The 21,293-nt window shown below is 42.8% G+C and overlaps 1 protein-coding gene across 3 annotated transcripts in view; it reads left to right on the top strand.

Annotated features, from left to right (window-relative positions):
• Positions 1–21,293, top strand: part of LOC146839312 (uncharacterized) — a 62,069-nt gene that overhangs the window by 17,539 nt on the left and 23,237 nt on the right. The window contains exons 2-3 of one of the 3 annotated variants that reach the window (XM_085651333.1): positions 15,016–15,110; positions 15,189–15,356. The exons of 1 other annotated variant lie outside the window; for it this stretch is intronic. The gene's annotated coding sequence lies outside the window, so the exon portion shown is untranslated. The remainder of the gene's footprint in view (positions 1–15,015; positions 15,111–15,188; positions 15,357–21,293) is intronic. One more of the 3 variants, XM_085651334.1, reaches the window with a different exon arrangement.

Here is a 21,293-nt window from a genome sequence, read left to right as displayed (position 1 = left end):
GAAGGGGAACATCTTGGCGCTTAACGAGGAGCTGGAGCACATTATATTATCCTTACTGGTTACATCTGAGGAGCTGGAGTACATTATATCATCCTTGCTGGCGCATAGCCAAGGAGGTGGAGCACATTATATCATCCATACTGGACCTTAGCTGAGGAGCTGGAGCACATTATATCATCCATACTGGGCCTTAGCTGAGGAGCTGGAGCACATTATATCATCCTTACTGGGACATAGCCAAGGAGCTGGACTACATTATATCATCCTTACTGGGTTATAGCTGAGATGCTGGAGTACATTATATCATCCTTGCTGGGTTATATCTGAAGAGCTGGAGTACATTATATCATCCATACTAGGCCTTAGTTGAGGAGCTGGAGCACATTATATCATCCTTGCTGGGTTACATCTGAGGAGCTGGAGTACATTATATCATCCTTACTGGGGCATAGCCAAGCAGGTGGAGCACAATATATCATCCATACTGGGCCCTAGCTGAGGAGCTGGAGCACAGTATATCATCCTTGCTGGGATACATCTGAGGAGCTGGAGTACATTATATCATCCATGCAGGGTTACAATTGAGGAGGTGGAGTACATTTTATTACCCTTGCTGGGGTATAGCTGAGGAGCTGGAGTACAATATATCATCATTACTGGGCCATTGCTGAGGAGCGGGAGTACCTTACATCATCCTTGCAGGGGCATAGGTGAGGAGCTGGAGTACATTACATCATCCTTGCTGGGGTATAGCTGAGGAGCTGGAGTACATTACATCATCCTTGCAGGGGCATAGCTGAGAAGCTGGAGTACATTATATCATCATTTCTGGGATATAGCTGAGGAGCTGGAGAACATTATATCCTCATTTCTGGGGTATAGCCAAGGAGCTGGAGTACATTATATCATCCATCCTGGGTGATAGCTGAGGAGCTGGAGTACATTATACCATCCTTGCTGGGTTATAGCTGAGGAGCTGTAGTACAGTATATAATCATTTCTGGGGTATAGCTGAGGAGCTGGAGTCCATTATATCATCCTTTCTGAGTTACAACTGAGAAGCTGGTGTACATTTTATCATCCTTACTGGGGCATAGCCAAGGAGCTGGAGTACAATATATCATCTTTACTAGGGCATAGCCAAGGAGCTGGAGTACATTATATCATCCTTGCTGGGTTTTAGTCAGGGAGCTGCAGTACATTATATCATCCTTACTGGGGCATAGCCAAGTTGCTGGAGTACAAGATATCATCCTTTCTGGGGCATAGCCACGGAGCTGGAGTACATTATATCATCCTTGCTGGGTTACAATTGAGGAGCTGGCGTACATTATATCATCAGTGCTGGGTTAAAGCTGAGGAGTTGGGGTACATTATATCCTTTCTGGAGCAGAGCCAAGGAGCTGGGTTACATTATATCATCCTTGCTGGGTTATAGCTGAGTAGCTGGAGTACATTATATCATCCTTACTGGGGCAAAGCCAATGAGCTGGAGTACATTATATCAATCATGCTGGGCCTTAGCTGAGGACCTGGAGCACATTATATCATAATTGCTGGGGTATAGCTGAGGAGCAGGAGTACATTATATCATCCTTGCTGGGTTATAGCTGAGGAGCTGGAGTACATTATAGCATTCTTGCTGGGTTATATCTGAGGAGCTGGAGTACATTGTGACTATTGTTTATACTTCTGGTCCCATCTCCGTTTTATCTCTCTCTCTTTCCTGTCCCTATCTGCTTTTCTTACTTGTTTCTCGCTGATACTCTTGTAAATACCATGCTCTGTAAATTTGTAATATATAATTGTCCAACCCTAATCGCTTTTTAAATGTAAACTTGAGTTTTTTGCAACTTGTATATATGTAATTCTAACCACTAGAATCGGTATTAGACGTATTTACTTATTACTGTTCTTATTTATTTTTTTTTCTTTTTGTCCTCATCTCACCAAAAACTTCCACAGATTTGACAAGCCAGGTTTTGTTCTCGATTCCTGAGGGCCTCTTTGGCTCACTGTTTCTGTCTAGGCCCCATGGCCTTCCTCCCGTATTGGAGGACTGGTGTAATCATAGGACCATGGGGAAATGGAACATTTTTGGGGATATTGCCTTAATCCATCAGATCAAATACCTTTCTTGTGCCCAACGTATCAATGGTTGCCAAGTACTGGGTTGGTTGTCTACTCCGGTATCTTGGTCTAATCGTGCCGATTTAAAGGCGGCTCTGAGCCAATCTTCATTACCAGGGGGGGTTTTGTCCTTCCACTTGATACATATTTCTCTCCTTGCCAAGATGATTAAATATAATATTAAGGCCATATGATTCTGTGAAGGTACACCATCAGTAGACTCATTTTTACCAAAGAACACCAAAAAGAGATCTACAACTATATCCACCTCCAGAATAGATGTCAACACTTCCCCCACTCCTTTCCAAAATGTGGTTAACACCGGACACTGAAAAAAAATGTGTATGTCGTTTGCATTTGTGAGACTACATCTTGGGCACCTTGGGGGCGGAATAGGAGCAAATTTGGCTATTTTAGCCGGAGTATAGTCTAGCCTGTTTATTACATAAAAATGGTTTTTCTTCAAGGAAGCAGGCTTTATGTATTTATACAGCGTCTTTAATGATGGATAGAGTAGTTCCTCAATTTGGGCGGCCAAAGGTGAGTCATTCCAAACTGAAATTGGGGAGGGGATCTTGGCTTCCTCAGCGTCTTGGATTTGGGCATACCATAAGGCTATTTCTTTCTTCTTTGGGGACGGATCTTGAAAAAGCTGTTCTAATTCCCCTTTTCCTCCTATATCACCTTTTTCAGACTCATACCAGCTATTCAGTTGAAGATATTTAAACCTTGAGAAGGTGGGGCCTATTTTGGCTGATAGAGGTGCCCACGGTAGAATGCCCTCTGAGTCCACTAGATCTAGCCATCGCTCCATACCTGAATTTTTAATCGGAATCGCCAGACTATCGCACACAAAGGGCGGTGTCCCAGGCGAGTCCCATATTGGAGCAAAGTCCGAGAAATATCCAATTCCCCATATCCTCCTTAAATTATACCAGGTTTGTAATGCTGATTTCAATACCTTTAGCCAAACCTTTTTAAAAAACCTTGGAGTACCAAATTTGTACAAAAACCCGTCTTGACTGTTGGCACCTTCAGCCGTAACCATTTCTCCCAGTACTCTCCCCCAGGATGTTCGTTCGGGGTGAGATAATAGCATTCTTATCCCTTTAAACTGAAAAGCCATCAGATACCAGTTTATGTCAGGTAAGGCTAGTCCTCCCTTAAGGAGCTTCCTCCTAAGCTTTTTCCATGACATTCTGGCATTTTTATGACCCCATATAAAGCTACCAATTTTACCCTGTATTTTAGTTATAGTTTTTCCAGGGAATGTTAAAGGGATTGCATTGAATAGGTAGGTCAATTTAGGGAGTACAGACATTTTAACAAGGTTAACCCTGCCATATATTGTCAAGGGGAGGTTCTTGCATTTAGCAAAGAGATAGTCTATTTCTTTTTCGATTTTCCCAAGATTTAAAGAAGGAATCTTATTTAGGTCTTTAACTATTTTAATACCCAAGTACCTAAACTCCTTCCTTATGGGGCCTCTCGTGTATATGGTGTTCCAACATATTGTTTCAGTGTTATCTGAGTTGACACTGTAGCCTGAAACCTTGCCAAATTCCCTCAACATGGAGACCAGGTATGGGATTGTATGCTCTGGATCGCTGGTATAGACTATCACGTCATCGGCATAGAGTGCCAGTTTGCATTCATATCCTAATGATCTAAATGGGATGATATCTCTGTCCAGTCTAATTGTTTGAGCTAAGGGCTCTATATAGAGATTAAACAACAGGGGAGACAGGGGACATCCCTGCCTGGTCCCTCTCTGAATTGGAAAGCTGGGGGAAAGTGAGCCGTTCAAGAGAATTCTGGATGAAGCTCCTAGATAACAATGCTTGATAGTCCTCACAAAAACTGGGCCAATTCCCATTGCCTCTAAGACACCCCAGAGATATCCCCAACACACATGATCCAATGCCTTGGCTGCATCGACTGCCACCACGGCCAATGGATCAGTTCTAGCCTCCGCTAGGTCGATATTGCCAATCAGCAGTTGGGTTTGATCTTGAATTACCCTCCCCTGTATAAAGCCCTTCTGATCGGGATTAATTAGGCTAGGTGCCAGTTTCGCCAATCTTCCTGCTAATATCCCCATAAATATTTTATAGTCTGCATTTAGCAGGGAGATTGGACGATAGGAGTCTGCCAGTAAAGGGTCTTTCCCTGGTTTTAAGATTAACATTATCGTGGCCTCACTCCATGATCTCGGCATTGCCCCATTAGAACAGTATATTGAATTAAATAGCCTGTGTAGGACTGGAAGAAGATCCTCTTGTAATAGTTTGTATACTTCGTTAGGAAGGGCCTCAAGCCCTGCAGCTTTTTTGTTTTTTGCCCGCTTTATTTGGGCCAATATCTCTTCTGTGGTAATAGGGGCATCCAGAGCTTCCCTAGAGGCCTCCGATAAAATTGGTAAAGATTTATCCACTAACCATTGTGATATCTGGTCTTGTGTGGGTTTAAGATCTTCTGTATACAAATCTGAAAATAATGTTATTAAAGCCTGTTGTATTTCCTCCGGATCGTTAGATTTAGTTCCACTGCTATCTATTACAAGTTTGTTAATATCATTCTTTGCCCTATCTAGCCTGGCCTTCCAGGCCAGGATTGCCCCTGCTTTCTCTCCATACTCAAACATCTCCATGTTTCTGGCCTGCCATTGTGCTTTACATTTTTGATCTAAAAAAGTTCTAAGATTTTTCCTGGCCTCCTCTAAATTACCGTTTATCTTAACTAATTGCCCTGTATCTCCAATTATGGCATTCCTCCTTTCAATCTCCAGAGTGCCGATCTTCTCCTCAAGAGCATACAGTTCTTGGGTCTTTAGGCGGTTCTTATAACCTATTTGAACTTGTAATACGCCTCTCAAGTTAGCTTTATAGGCGTCCCATACTTGGTCAATAGAAGTTGATCCCAAGTTAAAGGAAAAAAACTCTATAGAGGGCTTACTTATAGATTGGATTATCTCAGCATCTGCTAGCATTGCTCTATTCAATGTCCATCTTGCCCGAGGACGATTGACACATGCTACGTAGACTGCTAATAGGGGTGCGCGGTCTGATAGGTGAGTTGGTAGTATCGTTATACTAGTGGCGTTGTTTAATGCTTCTTTATTCACCAATAGGTAGTCGATCCGTGAGGAGTGACCGTATTTTTTACTGTAATAGGTGTATCCCTGGGTGTTTCCTTCCTTAGATCTCCACAAGTCAGCTAAATTCAAGTTTAACATTAAGTTTTTCATGACTCTACGTGATTTGGGAGTTGTTGTAATATGACTTAACCTAGAGCTATCCTTTACTGGGTCAAGCTTTATGTTAAAGTCACCTCCTACTATCAACGGAGGGGTTGCTGAAATTAGGCTTCCCTGTAGTTTAACCAGATATGATGGATCATCCAGGCCATAGTAAGATGAACATGTTATTTCACCTCCCCCTAGATCCAGGAGGGCGGTTACCCATCTACCTGAATGGTCCGTTTGGACAGACTTAATCTTACAGGGAACCCCCTTTTTAACAACAATAGCTACCCCCCGAGAGTTTATTGCTTGTTGTGAAGCACAGAAACACTGTACCCATGAGATTTTGGAGAAAAGTACTTGAAATTCCACTGAATTTAAATGTGTCTCCTGCAGTAAACATATCTGTGCTGGGGCAAGCTCTAGATACTTTAAAATCAGCCTTCGTCTACGTTCACATCTCAGACCATTTAAATTCCAAGAAATGTAATGAATTTTACGGCAATCATTCGCCCTACCTGTTGTGGCCATATATTACCAGATGATGAATTCTCTTTCTTAGAACTTTATCTGTTAGTAAAATGATTAATTTGGTGAGGTGAGGCTTTTTGTGTGTGATTTTTTTTCCCTATCTGCTCCCCACCCTGTGAACCCTCCCCCCCTACTCCTATAACCTCCCCTGAGTGCCCCTTCCCATCGCTCTCTCTTCCCAACCCTTGAGGAACCCCCCCTTCCATTAGGCTAAGCCTCTTTGGGTATAGCTCCCTCTTGATCTCCCCTGTCAAAAAATATTTGATATCCTAGCGTCTTCGTGTTGCTTATATCGCAAGACCGACCCTAAACTTAAGGCCTGAATATCGCACTTGTTAACCACCCTTTTTTTCTTGTCGAATTTTAGCAATAAATATGTCAACCTCTTCCAAGGATCTCAGCAAATGCATCTGGTTATTCCACATTACCAGGAGGGTTGCTGGAAACCTAAGCTGTGCTTTTGCCTCCAGGCTATTTATTTCTTCCAGTCTCTTCCCCATCTCCCATCTCATTATATCATCATTGCTGGGTTATAGCTGAGGAGTTGGGGTACATGATATCCTTTCTGGGGCAGAGCCAAGGAGCCGGGGTACATTATATCATCCTTGCTGGGTTATAGCTGAGTAGCTGGAGTACATTATATCATCCTTACTGGGGCATAGCCAAGGATCTGGAGTATATTATATCATCCTTACTGGGGCATAGCCAATGAGCTGGAGTACATTATATCAATCATGCTGGGCCTTAGCTGAGGACCTGGAGAACATTATATCATAATTGCTGGGGTATAGCTGAGGAGCTGGAGTACATTATATCATCCTTGCTGGGTTATAGCTGAGGAGCTGGAGTACATTATAGAATTCTTGCTGGGTTATATCGGAGGAGCTGGAGTACATTGTGACTATTGTTTATACTTCTGGTCCCATCTCCGTTTTATCTCTCTCTCTCTTTCCTGTCCCTATCTGCTTTTCTTACTTGTTTCTCGCTGATACTCTTGTAAATACCATGCTCTGTAAATTTGTAATATATAATTGTCCAACCCTAATCGCTTTTTAAATGTAAACTTGAGTTTTTTGCAACTTGTATATATGTAATTCTAACCACTAGAATCGGTATTAGACGTATTTACTTATTACTGTTCTTATATAATTTCAGAGTTTCTTCTATTTGTTTCTTCTCCTTGAGTGAATCTTCAATTTTTATATATGCAACTCCAACCTCTTGTATCTGTAGTAGACATATGTACTTACTACTGTTCTTTTGCGATTTTAGAGTTGTTCTGTCTGTATCTTTTATGTAACTCGTACTCCGAAGTCCTTATGTTTTGTAACTGGTCCTTTTGTAAAGTGCTCTAACCACTAGTGTGTTTAGTAGACCTTTGTACTTACTACCATTCCTTTGTGATTTTAGAGTTTTTGTGTTTGTATCTCTTCCTTGAGAGACTTTACAATTTGTACATTTGCAATTTTGTTCCTCTTTCATATCTCTTATGTAACTCATTTAATCCAAAGTCCTTATGTAACGCAACTGGTTCTTTTGTAAAGTGCTCTGACACCTTCGGGTAATGTTCGCGCTATATAAAATCGCATTAAATAAATAAATCCTTACTGGGTTATAGCTGAGGAGCTGGAGTACATTATATCATCCTTACTGCGTTATAGCTGAGGAGCTGGAGTACATTACATCATCCTTGCTGGGGCGTAGCCAAGGAGGTGGAGCACATTATATCATCCTTACTGGGGCATAGCTGAGGAGCTGGAGTACATTATATCATCCTTCCAGAGGCATAGCTGAGGAGCTGGAGTACATTATATCATCCTTACTGCGTTATAGCTGAGGAGCTGGAGTACATTACATCATCCTTGCTGGGGCGTAGCCAAGGAGGTGGAGCACATTATATCATCCTTACTGGGGCATAGCTGAGGAGCTGGAGTACATTATATCATCCTTCCAGAGGCATAGCTGAGGAGCTGAAGTACATTATATCATCCTTCCAGAGGCATAGCTGAGGAGCTGGTCGACATTATATCATCCTTGCAGGAGTATAGCTGAGGAGCTGGGGTACATTATATCATCCTTATTGGGGCACAGCAAGGAACTAGAGTACATTATATCATCCTTACTGCGTTATAGCTGAGGAGCTGGAGTACATTACATCATCATTGCTGGGTTATAGCTGAGAAACTGGAATACATTATATCATCTTTATTGGGGCATAGCCCAGGAGCTGGAGTACATTAGATCATCCTTGCTGGGTTATAGCTTGGGCTCCCAGTTTTATGGTAATTATTTTTTTGACATTTCCGTCTGTATTTATCCATATTTATTTGGGGTTTTGTGGAAAAATGAAGTGGAAATTAGTATATTTCCACATTTATTTAACCAATAAATATCCACTCGTGCTTGAATGCCTGTCAAGTTTCAATTCTGTGACCACCTGCAGAAGATAACCCCCTTACCTATCAATCCATACAGCTATTGGCCTGGCAGACAGAATTACTGACAAAGCAACCTATTTTCCGTTTTTATCCACATTTAAAAATAACTACAGACAAGAAAATAAATGTTTTCTATCTGCATTTATCTGTAAACATCAGTAAATACGGAGAACAGGGAGCCCTAGTTATAGCTGAGGAGCTGGGGTACATTATATCCTCCGTACTGCGGTATAGCTGAGGAGCTGGGGTTCATTATATCGTCCTTACTGGGGCATAGCCAAGGAGGTGGAGTACATTATATCATCCTTACTGCGGTACAGCTGAGGAGCTGGAGTACATCATATCATCCTTACTGGGGCATAGCCCAGGAGCTGGAATACATTAGATCATCCTTTCTGGGGCATAGCCACGGAGCTGGAGTAGATTATATCATCCTTGCTGGGTTATAGCTCAGGAGCTGGCGTATATTATATCATCCTTACTGGGGCAGAGCCAAGGAGCTGGAGTACATTATATCATCCTTACTGGTGAATAGCCATTTAGCTGGAGTACATTATATCATCCTTACTGGGGCATAACCAAGGAGCTGGAGTACATTATATCATCATTGCTGGGTTATAGCCGATGAGCTGGAGTACATTTTATCATCCTTGCAGGGGCATAGCTGAGGAGCTGGAGTACATTATATCATCATTTTTGGGGCATAGCCAAGGAGCTGGAGTACATTACATCATCCTTGCGGGGTTATAGCTGTGGAGCTGGAGTACATTACATCATCCTTGCGGGGTTATAGCTGTGGAGCTGGAGTACATTACATCATCCTTGCTGGGTTATAGCTGAGGAGCTGGAGTACATTACATCATCCTTGCTGGGTTATAGCTGAGGAGCTGGAATACATTACATCATTCTTGCGGGGGTTATAGCTGAGGACCTGGAGTACATTACATCATCCTTGCTGGGTTATAGCTGAGGAGTTGGAGTATGTTACACCATCCAGTCAGAGTTATGGATGAACAGCTGGAATATACTATATCTTTAATCAGGCTTATACACAATGAGCTTGAGTACATTCTGTCGTCTTTGCTATATTATAACTGGAAAGCTTCCCTGTTTTATCCTGGCTGGAATTTAACTAAAGACCTGGAGTGCATTATGTCATTTGGGATGGGCTGTAACTAAGGAGCGTTCATACTTTATCATCCTAGGGGGGCTGTAGTTGAGAAGCTGCAGGATATGTTATGCAGATTTGTAGTGTGCACCATCTTCTGGGAGGGTATTCTCGCACTGACCAGGTGTGCCTCTAGGGACACCTAGGACCCAGTGGGACTTCTCAAAAAGCCAGGTCTTCAGCTTATTGCGGAATTCAAGAAGTGAGGAGGAGGCTCCTATGTGCAGTGACAGTTCCACGCTTTAGAGGTGATGTAAGAGAAAGCTTGACCGTCGGACCTAGTTTTCGGCACCTGTGGAATTTGCGCAAGTAGGAGTCCAGACGAGCAGAGGTGTCTTGAGTGTTTGTGAAAGCAGATGCGATTGTCGAGGTATGCTGGGCCCGTGTTTTGTAGTTCCTTGAAAGTGGGGGCGAGGAGTCTGAATTGCGCTTGTTTGTGTATGGTTAGCCTGTAGACCTCCTTGTGTGGTGTGATGCTACCATCCTGGGTGGGCTGTAACTGATGAGTTTGGGTACATTAGATCTTCCATGCTGAGTTATAAACCCTGATTTTTTTTTTTGCCTTTTTGCTTTAGTAGATGCTGTTTATGGCTAATATATTTGCAAACAATATATTGAGCTGCTTGCAAAAATAGTCCAACCAACTAATTTCTCATTCTTGCTATGCAGCCTCTAACGCAACATTTGCATTACCTATCCAAGCTGATTCTACCCAGGATAATATCTTTAGATAAGTGTTGCTGATTCAGACTCTCTTTTCTGAAACCCTCCAATATGACAGATGCACCTTTTGACGAGATAGGAACCTCAGGGATTCACTAGCATACACTATTGAACCCCACATCCAAACCTTGCTTGTTTAATCTTTTTAAGGGATACAGTAGGGATCTATGTCTGGTCCTGAAGAAATCCACTAGACCAGCATTGGCTAATATTGTGGGTAAAATATGTATACCGAAGATCCTGGAATAATTCACTCGCCATAGAATCATATATGGCTTTTAACCTTGCCATATGGATCATTAATAAAGGCAATAATTAGCGTGAGATGCTCCCTGAAAGATCAAGGTCAACTCTGTCCAGATACTCAAAAATGAAATATGCCTTTAGAGATTATGGTGGGTGAGAGTCCTTTTAGAACAAGCATTGGCAAAGCCAGTAGATTTCACCTAAGGAAAACCTATTGGCTTTGTCAATGTTTTTGTACATGTTGCATAGCAACGCCGGCTGCTGTGCAACATGTTGTAAAGTGTAAAAAAAAGCTCTATGCATAGCCAGCATTGACAGCATAATAGTGCTTTTTACCCTTGCTCTGCTGTGCAACGTGTAATAAAAACAGAGCTGTGCGGCTGGGGGTGTCAAGCAACACAAGGAAGTAAAGTGGGAAACATATAGTCGAGCCGGGGGAGGAGGTGTGGTGTTTGAAAACAACGGCGAGAGGGAGGGGGTGATGTATACAAACATCGGAGAACGAGAGGAGGGTTAAGAAAAAAGAGTGGGGATGAAAATTATGCCAAGCAGGAGGAAGTTTGGTGGGGGGGGGTTACTTCCATGTGCGTAGATCTCTTCTTGTTGTGACCGCAGCATCTCTGCTGCCTGGCTGCCTGATAACCACAGTACCTTTCATGGTCCTGCGGTTGGGCGGTCTCAGGAAACACTGCATCAAGCCCAGAGCTGCGAGTTTCACTCATGTGTGGCTGGCTGTCCTCCCTCAAACTCTTGGCTGCTGCTCCTTGCTCCCCCTGTTCCAACATTGCAGTCTTGTGCATGTGGGTTTGTAACTGCCTACACAGCTAGTCTAGTTCAAGTTTCCATTCCTGTTTCTTTCCCTTTTCCATCATGGTTGTTTCTTCCTTGATTCCGTTCTGATTTTCCTGTTCCATTATGTTTTGTGTAATGTGATCTCTGATGTCCTTCCATTGTCCTGTTATTATGCTAAAGAAAGGCTTCAGTGTGGTGGAAGAGTGCATTGCATCAAAGCTGTGTTCTTTCACTTGTTTACTCACTCTCTGTATTTGCTATTTCTGACTCTTTGCTGCTACTATCCCTGGTTCCTGGCTTTCTTCAATCCTTGAAATCTTCATCCAGCAAGGAGCCTTTTTGCTCGTTTTAGTTTTATCTCCTTAGAAGGTTGCAGCTTCTCGAGGGCAGTTGCCTACCGCATATTACAGAAACCGTCATCTGTTACCCAGATTATGGGTAAGCTTTGAGACCTGACCACCCCATAAGATAGGTGAAGGTGGACATCTACGCCTGTAGCTTTTTAAGCCAGTAGTACTATTGTTAGTACCACTTTAGGTACTACAAAATGCAGTTTGTGTATTGCTACCGTTTGAGTGTACCCAGCTCCTTGATCCATTATTTATGATCAGTCTCTGGAGTAATGCTGCATTGAAAATACTTTTTACAACAAACATCTGTCCCTCAAAACTGTTAACAATGGCAACATCCAGAGCCTCAACAGCTGCTGGAAGGTAAGTATTAACAGGGGCCAAGGTTGAGGGTAAGGCACCATTAATCATATAATCAATAATGTAATAAATGAAGAATGGTAAGCCAACGTAGAAGAATCAATGTTTTACGACCTGGTAATATACAGGCAGGTGGTTAAACATAAGGCATTCCAGGTTCACACTATACAAATATTAACAACAGATCAATCTACATTTTGAAGAAATATGGGAGAGGGGAACTGGGCTCTAGTTTGAGAGTTAGAGAAGCTGGTGGTTCTCTTTTAAAAGGGCGCTTCCTCTGTGGATTTGAAGCACTGTGGGTAGGTATTGGAGATGAGCCAGTAATAGAACATAGTGAAGCAAACCTGGACAGGCATGTTCAAGAGGTTTGAACTGAAAAGTTTAGAGTGAGCACAAGAAGGGTTGGCTGATTTGACTCCAGCGATCAGCTCTGCTAGCAAAGCTCCACAGCTTAACGAGTTTGAGGTGCCTACGAGGTGGAGGAGGGTGGAGATTCCTCCATGAGCCAGTTCACCTGTCTCGGCCCAAAACACTGATCTGATGGTTCGGAGATTCCTCCATGAGCCAGTTCACCTGTCTCGGCCCCAAACACTGATCTGATGGTTCTCACTGAGTTCTTCACAATTCCTGCTCCATAAATCAGCGCTTTGCTATCTTTTATTAATTCTTCTAACACTTTATGCCCATTATCAATCCTGGTTATAGCTTGTTGTTTATTAAACCTCTTTCATTTTACCTCCTAGAATGTACCTGTGTTTTTATTTTTGATTATTATTTTTTATAACTCATACAAAGACCAAGAGCATTGGTCTTTGTATGAGTTATAAAAAATAAGAACAATATTAAAGCATATAACATATGCTTTATCTTGAGGGCAAAAAGCCATAAGCCAGAATAAAAATAAAAATAGCAGCAATCTAAGAATATAAAACAGATAGGTGTTAGTGTGTAGGACCTGTAGAATAGAATACTCAAAGCTGTGGATGAAATACAAAATAGGCCTGGGCATCAAATTTTGCTCTACTCACAGAGTTTTTCCCACTTTGCGTAGAGCACAGAGTTCCCAAAAACTCTGCCTACCAGCGCAGAGCGGAGCTGGTCTTCTCCAGCGGCTCTCCAACATTAAGTTGGCGAGCGCGAGCAAAGAAAATCTTACTCCAGCCCACCTCCCTGTGAGCTTTCTCTATGCAGGCGGTCACGTCTGGGCACTACCGCTCGAGTTGAGCAACCTTCCGCTTGCGTTGAGGAAGCTGCCGCTCGAGTAGAACATCTTCTCGAGTGGCAGAAAAAACAGAGCCCTCTTGTGCTGCTCATGACTCTCTCAATGATTTTACAGCATGAAACAAACACACAGCGCCTATAGTCAGTGTGAGCAGCGCAACATATCACACTCTGCCGCTTGTGGAACTCCGTGTAGCGTGGTGGAGTTTGCAGGTCACTCCGCCCAGTCCTACAAAACTTCACTGGAAGTTAGAGGAAGGAATGAAGGAAAACACAAAAGTAGGAATTATTTTAAATCTTTTTTTAATGCAGGTAGAGCGGTAGTAGTGCGGTGGGATATAGCCAGGGAAAGAGTTATTCAAGGTATTTTATGTAAATGGATTTTAAGTAATAGTGTCTGAAATACGGAGCTTATGGGAACCACGTGCGATCCACAACTTCCTTACCAAGTGGTGAAAGCGGTCAGAGAGTAGGGGTTTGTGCACTAACCAAGCAAGCAGGTTTACATTTAGATGTGGCCTCAACAAGGCATTAAGCTAGACAGTGCAAAACAGGAGTAATGTGCCCAAAGTGGTCAAGCCCTGAGATCAGACGGGCTGCTGCAGGAACTCAGCTTTGAGTGGGGTGAGGTGAATTTTAGGAATACTAGAAAAGGTAATATTCCCATTGTCCAGTCTGGATAGTACCAAGGCTTGAACTACTTCCTTTAGTTGTGTTCCAGTAACAAAAGCCTGACTCCCCTTTTAAGCCTGAGCTGATGATTATCATTCTTAGCCATGTTGATGTGTTTGTGAAGAGTGAATTGATTGTCAAGAATGAATCCAGTTGGTTGAATGCTTTCAGTAGTTGTGGAGAACAATTTTAGATGTCAGTGGAGTCCATCCATTTTTTGGAACATGGTGCAAGATGTCAATATGTAGTTGTGTTAGAATTTAGTATAAGGGGATAAGCAGTTATCTAAGAGTCAATACTAGTAAGAGGATATCAGCAAGACAAGAAACCTTCAAGTAGAGCTGGGTGTCATCAGCACACTAATGCCAATGTATGTCAGACTTTGTTGATGTCAGACGTTCAAGGGACCGACCGGTTGGAGTGTGTGGAGGCTAAGCCAAAACCTTTGGGAACTGCTTGTGGAACAGAACTGGTTGGGAGAGAGAGCTGTTTATTTTCATCATTTAGAATCGAGTTAGGGTTTAAATGGCTTTGAGGCATATGTTAACCTTTTAACATGTGAAGAAATATATCACTGTTTATATCATGGTTCAAGGTATGAAAATCTACCACTATAGATCAAGTAATATTAGCAGGCAGGTGTCTCATTTATTCAAAAGGTGCAGTGTATCATTAATAGTTTAACCAGCTCTAAAACCAAACTGGAGCTCTGTGAGAAGATTACTGTTATTGTGAAACAGAGATGACTGTTAACACATCTTTGAAAGATATAGGTAAAAAATGGTGGACCTTAAACTTGCCAGAAGTAAAGATCTTTCAGGATTCAGGCTAGATGTCAACCTTTCAGGCACTGAAGGGAAGGCTTCACTAGACCGCTAACTATCAGTGATTCACTTGTGCGTACTTCCTCAGTCGGGGTCATTCACAAGACCTGTGTAGAGCTGTATTTAGACCCTAGTGGAACTTAGTCCTGTGTCAAATAATGTGTTGCGTTGTTGTATTGGTTTTTTCAATTTTTGATTTAGTTCTCACCCTTTTTTTATCCCTTCACTGCTCGAAGTTTTCCCCGTTATTCTTCCCCTTACACCCTTTCTCTTCTCACGATTTGATCGTGCTGCGTCTTGTCCCATTTCTTTGTAGAGTCTTACCAGGGAAGGAGCACCAGTGTCCAGTGGTCTTGGCCGGATTTCAGGCCTGCTCCTAGCTCATTGTAGCACCATACACTGCAGGAACAGGTATGATTTGTTTCATTTATTTGTTCCGTGCTGCTTGGCTGGTAACATTATACATACTGTATCCTCTTTGTCTTGCAGCCGGTCAGATCTACGTATTACCATAACATCCAGACAGAGTGGTGCCATCCCTTGAAGTAGACAAAACCTCCAAAAGTGGCCTCCAGTCCAGTCCTTACCTGTTTCTGCCCAATTTCTGTGTCTGGTGATGTGTTCTATCTTGTTCATCAGCACAGATATTCAGGGACGGTGAGGACTTTCAGTGAATCTGCAATACCGAAACCGCACAAGATTGCTGTTGAACCTGGCCCTGACCGTGCACGGTTATTCCCAAACATTTTTCCTTCTTCCTCCTATTTTTGTGACCCTTTTTATGTTTGCTTTAGGACTCTGGGCATTTTATCACTGCAAATCAGTACTAAAGTTCATATTCTCTCTCACTTAAAATATAGCATGATAGGTGTACACCTGTTTGGCATATTTAATTTACTTGTTAGTAAGTCCCTTGTACAGTGGTATCCTATATGCCTAGGGCCTGTACATTAAATGCTACTAGTGGGTCTGCAGCACTACATGTGCCACCCACAGTCGTAGCCTTTTAAACCTGTCTCAGGACTGCCACTGCAGGGCCTGCGTAAGCAGTTTAATGACACATTTAGGTCCCCTCTAAGGTATGCCCTAGGTAACCCAAAGGGCAAGGTACTATGTAAGTGAAAGGTAGGACATGTTCCTTTATTGTGTGGCATGTCCTGGTAGTGACAAAAAGCCTATTTTGTTACTCACTACTGTGAGGCCTACTTCTCTCATAGGCTAACATTAGGAATTCCCTTTTATATCTTAAGTGGTAATTCCCAAACCGAAAGGAATGGTGTTACCATGTTTGGTATATTTAGAATAGTGGTGTTAAACCCTACGTACTGGTGTAGTTGGATTTTACACTACTATTTTAGAAATGCTACTTTTAGAAAGTGGGCATTTTTCTGTGCTTATGATTCTTAGTGCTTTGCAGACAGACTCCAATCCAAGTCTAGGCCTGAGTGACAGCTACACTTTGTGCATACTTTCCAGACACCCATCGCACAGGAAGCGTTGGGTCTGACAGGGTTACATCTGCATACTGATAATCTTCCTGGGCTGGGAGAGAGAGAGGTGGCTCACACTTACATTTGCTCACACAAACGGCTGATTTACACCCTACTGATGTCTAGAGCCACGGCTGGGTTGAAAGGGGGTGTTGTGCACTTCTAAGGTTTCTTTTGAAGTTCCCCCTTGAACAAAGATATTTTGGAGTATAAGTACAGGGACTCTCACCCATGATTTTAGACACTGTGTGGACTTGTAAATAGACGCTGTGGCTCTACATACTGCACCAGAGGACTGCTGTGCTGCCAGGGGCACTGCCACGTGGACTACTTTGCTTTATTGTGCTGACCTGCTTGACTGCTAGAGAAACTGCCACTTTACTGAGGAAACCAGTATACTTGCCTGTTGCCTGTCCTGGCTGAACTTCATGCCCCCCACTGTTCTCCAGGAATGAGTGGGTTGGCCCCCTCCCTATTCAGATGAGGATTTGTTAAGGATTCCAGGGTAGTGCTGCTTTTGTTTAGAGAGCAGCGTATGTTTTCAACTTTTCCAGCATCAGCGCATGTAGAGGCCTACTTGGTTTGCCTTACCAGCACTCCGTTGTGTAAGAGCGGTTTGGCGCGGTATCGGGTGCTACTGGGAATAGAGTGTGGTGCCTAAATACAGTCAAATTCCCTTTTCCTTTGAAACCAACAGTCACGAGGGCAACGTGCACTCCTCAGTACCCCTGGGCCAAAGCAGGGACCCACTCAAGTGCTCCTTTCTGTTTTGAGACCCGGCATGGCCACAACTTCAGCATCGATCCCCAGAGACTTCCTTGGCAAGGCAAGCCCAGCACCATTAGCCTGATTCGATCAGTAGGGTGCCACCAGGTCACCGCCACAGCCCCGATCAAACAGGGAGAAAGGTACTGTGTGAGACTGAAACAGGGGCACAGGCGTCCAGTGCTCCTTTACAGGCTGCCCTTCCTCTTCTTACAAAGAAGAAAAGCTGTGCTCAGTTAGCGACTGCATGCCCATTCAGGGCAGCTGCCTTTCACTGTGTGGTGCAGGAGACCCATCGAGTTCTCCCTGTGGTGTGCTGGAGTGTGTGTGTTTGATCCCCGCTCCCAGTGTTGGCACATACCTTTGGCGGCTGTTCGCTTTACTCTCCCCCACGGAGACAGCCGATTCACGGGTACTAGGAGATTTCTTTAAATAGCCGGATAGTTATTTGAGGCATTTCAGGTGACCGTAAAGCCTGTTAGAGAGGTGACCGTATATTTCAATACTGTGGATTACTGTAATAACTGTAGCAGGGGCCCTGTGCTGGTGTTCATTTACCATAAAACTGGTGATAGGAGGGCAGGTTCACTGTGGCTATGTGTTCACTGTAATGTTGGGAAATCTACCCTACCCATTCTGCATCACCTTCCAAGTATTTGTGGGTTTCAAGTGACATTTGGTGTGCCTTTTCATAGCCTGATTTGCGTTCTTGCAGTCATGATGAATCAGGTTTGCATTTCACAACCTGTTGCATTTCATGCCCTGATATTATAATGTATGTCGTTTTGATTCTTGTGTTGACAGGACAACGAGTGCTATTTCAGTAAATGTATGATATGCACAGTGCTTATGATTCATGTCGTTTGGTCTTGTGTTATGTACAATATATACTATATTTTTTTATATAATATTGTGTTGAATCTCTTTTGTGGTGTGTATTCATTGTGTTACTGGTGTGAGTGTGTTTATAGATTGCCTCTGGGGATAGGTCTGACTGCTCTGTGCCAAGCAACCAGCGGGTGGGCACAGGTTATCTATGGTGTGTAACTTCCTTGCCCTGACTAGGGTGGTGGGTTCTGCCTGGCTTAGGCGCATACCCGAGCCAACCAGAAACCCTTTTCAAACAATTGACCATTCCTTAAGTATGTTTTTTGAAGGGTGGAGACAATAGTCTAAGTTAACAAAACAATTAAAAAAGTGGTTCAAAACTACAAAAAAACCCAAAAAACTTTACAAAAAAATCCAAACCAAAAAATACTGTGAAAACATGTATACATGTAGCACACAAGGCGAATTGGAGGCTCGAGCACAAAAAGGAAAAGCGCTAAGCGCTGTTCAAGTCTTGGCACCACTCCCTATTCATAAAGATAATTGAAAGCCTTATAGAAAAAATGTACTCGAGCTTGCAACTTTTTTATTTCACTTTTTTCTTAGTAAATGGAAAGAAAGTGAACGTTAATGTGAAATAAAAAAGTTGCCAGCTCAAGCACATTTTGTCTATAAGACTTTAAATTATCTTAATGAATAGGGCACAGCGCAGAGTTGATGCCGGGCTCGTGGGAGAGCTGTGTTGGCTAAACTACATCACCAGCTTACCGCTGAAGACTCTTACTATGTCACTATTGAACATCTCTTCATACAAAACCCTGATGAGCTATGTTGCTAAAACCTTGCCAATAAACTACTTTTTCCAGGTATGGGGTGGGAGGGTTGTTACTGGGGCATTAGAACAAACTCCTTCAGGAAGATGACCTGTGCCAATTTGGTGCCGTGAAGCACACAGCTGGAAGTTGTTGACACTGGACGTGATGCGCAGCATAAACATTGCAGGCTCGAGAATCTTGGAAAGCGAAGGGATTTTATTTGTATGAATGCTTGGGAAGGTGCCTGGCATTTGTCTAAACCGGCGAATCCTTGACTGTGGGAACCAAAAGCTGTTTAAATTACTGGTTTAAATGTTGGGAAGTCATAAATTGTGAACTGGAATGTGTATGTCCCTGTGTAGAGTGTGTAGAGCAAAAATAAAGAAGGAAAAGCTGGTCTGGATTTTAGAAGGTGACATTCACATTTGAAGCAATAAAAGTTGCTTTTTGTGGGCTTTTAATTGACAATTCTAAACATAATGAAGGCCATCTTAATTGTTTCAGATGTGAATGTCACCATCTAATATTCAAGACCAGATTTTAATTTTCAGGGCCATGTAGCATTGTGCATGTTTATTTTCTCTCTACACACTCTAGCAGGACTACATTCCAGCTCCAAATATATTACTCAAAAACAATAATGAACTCCATTCCCTAGACGCTGGCAAATTGTTAATCATTCTTTACAGGAGCAAATGGTAAATGAAACCCCATCTGGGGAAAAACCGCCTGTTAAATGCAGGGCTTTGACATCTGATCCTCTCCTGCAGGATGCTAGGATGAGGAGCGTTGTTCGTTTTGCAGTAAGTTGTTTCCTAGACAAATCTGAGTTTACTGGCCGACCCTGTAGGAGTTTTAGCCCTCCATTCACATCCCATAAATGGGTGTATTTTGGTTTTGAGGGATTAGATCGATGCCTTGCATAACCCTGTTTACGGAGGATGATCTCTGATAGATACTCCCCCGACCTGCTTAAATAGCTGAGCGGTAGTTGTTCACTGATGTCTAGGCGAGTCCCACTGATGCTAGTTCTCCTAGTAAGTTGATTATGAAGGAATTGGAACCCCCAAGGTGTCTGAACCCTCAACTCTCCACAGGGACAGATCCAGTGTCACCAGCCTGAACTTAGTCTAGTGTCACTAGCACAGGGGAATGGGACAGAGAAGAGAACTCCCGTCTGATAGCTGGACTCCCTCGAACCAACTTCATCTCTTTCACTGTATCTTCTGTACTCTAAGCTGTCTTCTTCGAGAGGGAAGTCCTAAAATGTACATTATAACAACATTATAATTAACATTCTAAAAGAATCATAGTTCTCTTTAACATGCATATTTCCTGACTTCTACGTCTTACCTAGCTTTTTGGCGTTATTACCTCTCTTCTGAATGTGACGTTCTTGTCTTTAAATTTGCTAATGTTAGACTCAATAAGAGTTCACATATTGATAACCTTCAAGTCTTTGCCTTTCGAAAACTCTTTTATTGTTTCATATGTTCTTTCTGTTGGTCTTTGGCAAGTTTGATTACTCTTCCCTTGGAGCTTCTGTTTTATTGTATAAAACAATCCTTAGCACACGTAATAATTTTCAATGCCAAGACATATAGCGTGTTTCCACATAAGCTTCAATCAAATGAACATAAGAATGAATTTGTCTTTCTTCTTCTTGGTTGTTCTTTTATTAATTGCAAGTCTTCTCAGTCATTCATAACAGCCACAAGCCAACACGTGTTTCGTCGCTACTGGGGAATGTTGTCCCGCAACTTTTTCAAGGCTATTTCCTGCTTGATTGTAGCATTTAATAGGCGGTGATAATTCCAAACCGCCAATGGTTTCTGGTGTGACGGCGTCACACGTAACAACAAGAATCTGTAATCCTGTCCTTGTATATTCAGTTTACCTTTCAGTGCTTATTCGACTGGTAAGGTAGTCCAAACGTGACGCCTGTCCATAATTAATGCTGAGTGCGCTCTGTGCTTCTGTTTTATTGTGTTACTCTGCAAACAGTTGCCAAGAGTCTGTCTAAACACTTTTAATTCTAAACTATTAGGAACAAGAAAGAAATGATGGGGAAAGGGAAAGATTGCGTAAACACGCTGAAGGTATATCTAAAGGGAAACCGTCGGCTTGCACTGTAAACATGAATCTTAAAATGAGCCTTTGCTCAGATATTTTCCTCTTGTTCTTTCATTAATAAAATGATCTGCAGAATACGCTGACTAAATACGATTGGCTCACCTTGAATGCTGCCGGCGACTTCTTGTTCGAAATTGGTAAAAGGAAACAGACTCGCGTGACCTTCTTGGAGCTTCGGCTCCTTCTTCGAAGCATTAGGGCTGATGAAATGTCGCTGAGTGTGGAGCTCCGCTCAACTGACGGACTCACTGGAGACTTCGGGTTTCGCGAACGACTGCTCAGATTAAAGACGCTACTTCCTGGAAGACTCGGAGCTGACGTGATGTCACTCAGCACCGAGCCCCACTCAATAGATGAACCCACTGGAGACTTCGGATTTTGAAAACGGCTGTGCAGTACGAAGATGGCGCTTACTGCTCCTAGGCTGACTCTGTAGCCTTAATACCATCCAGGAACTGCCCAGAGACGGATGTTGATAGGGAGAACCTTCCCTGACTAGAACTCAAATCTAAGATTTAGGAGATTCCGTTTAGACATCTATCTCCACACGATACCAAATTGAA

The sequence above is a fragment of the Triturus cristatus genome, chromosome 4_1, assembly GCF_964204655.1.
Source record: "Triturus cristatus chromosome 4_1, aTriCri1.1, whole genome shotgun sequence".
NCBI classification, from domain to species: domain Eukaryota; kingdom Metazoa; phylum Chordata; class Amphibia; order Caudata; family Salamandridae; genus Triturus; species Triturus cristatus.
This window is presented reverse-complemented; position numbering and strand designations above follow the sequence as displayed.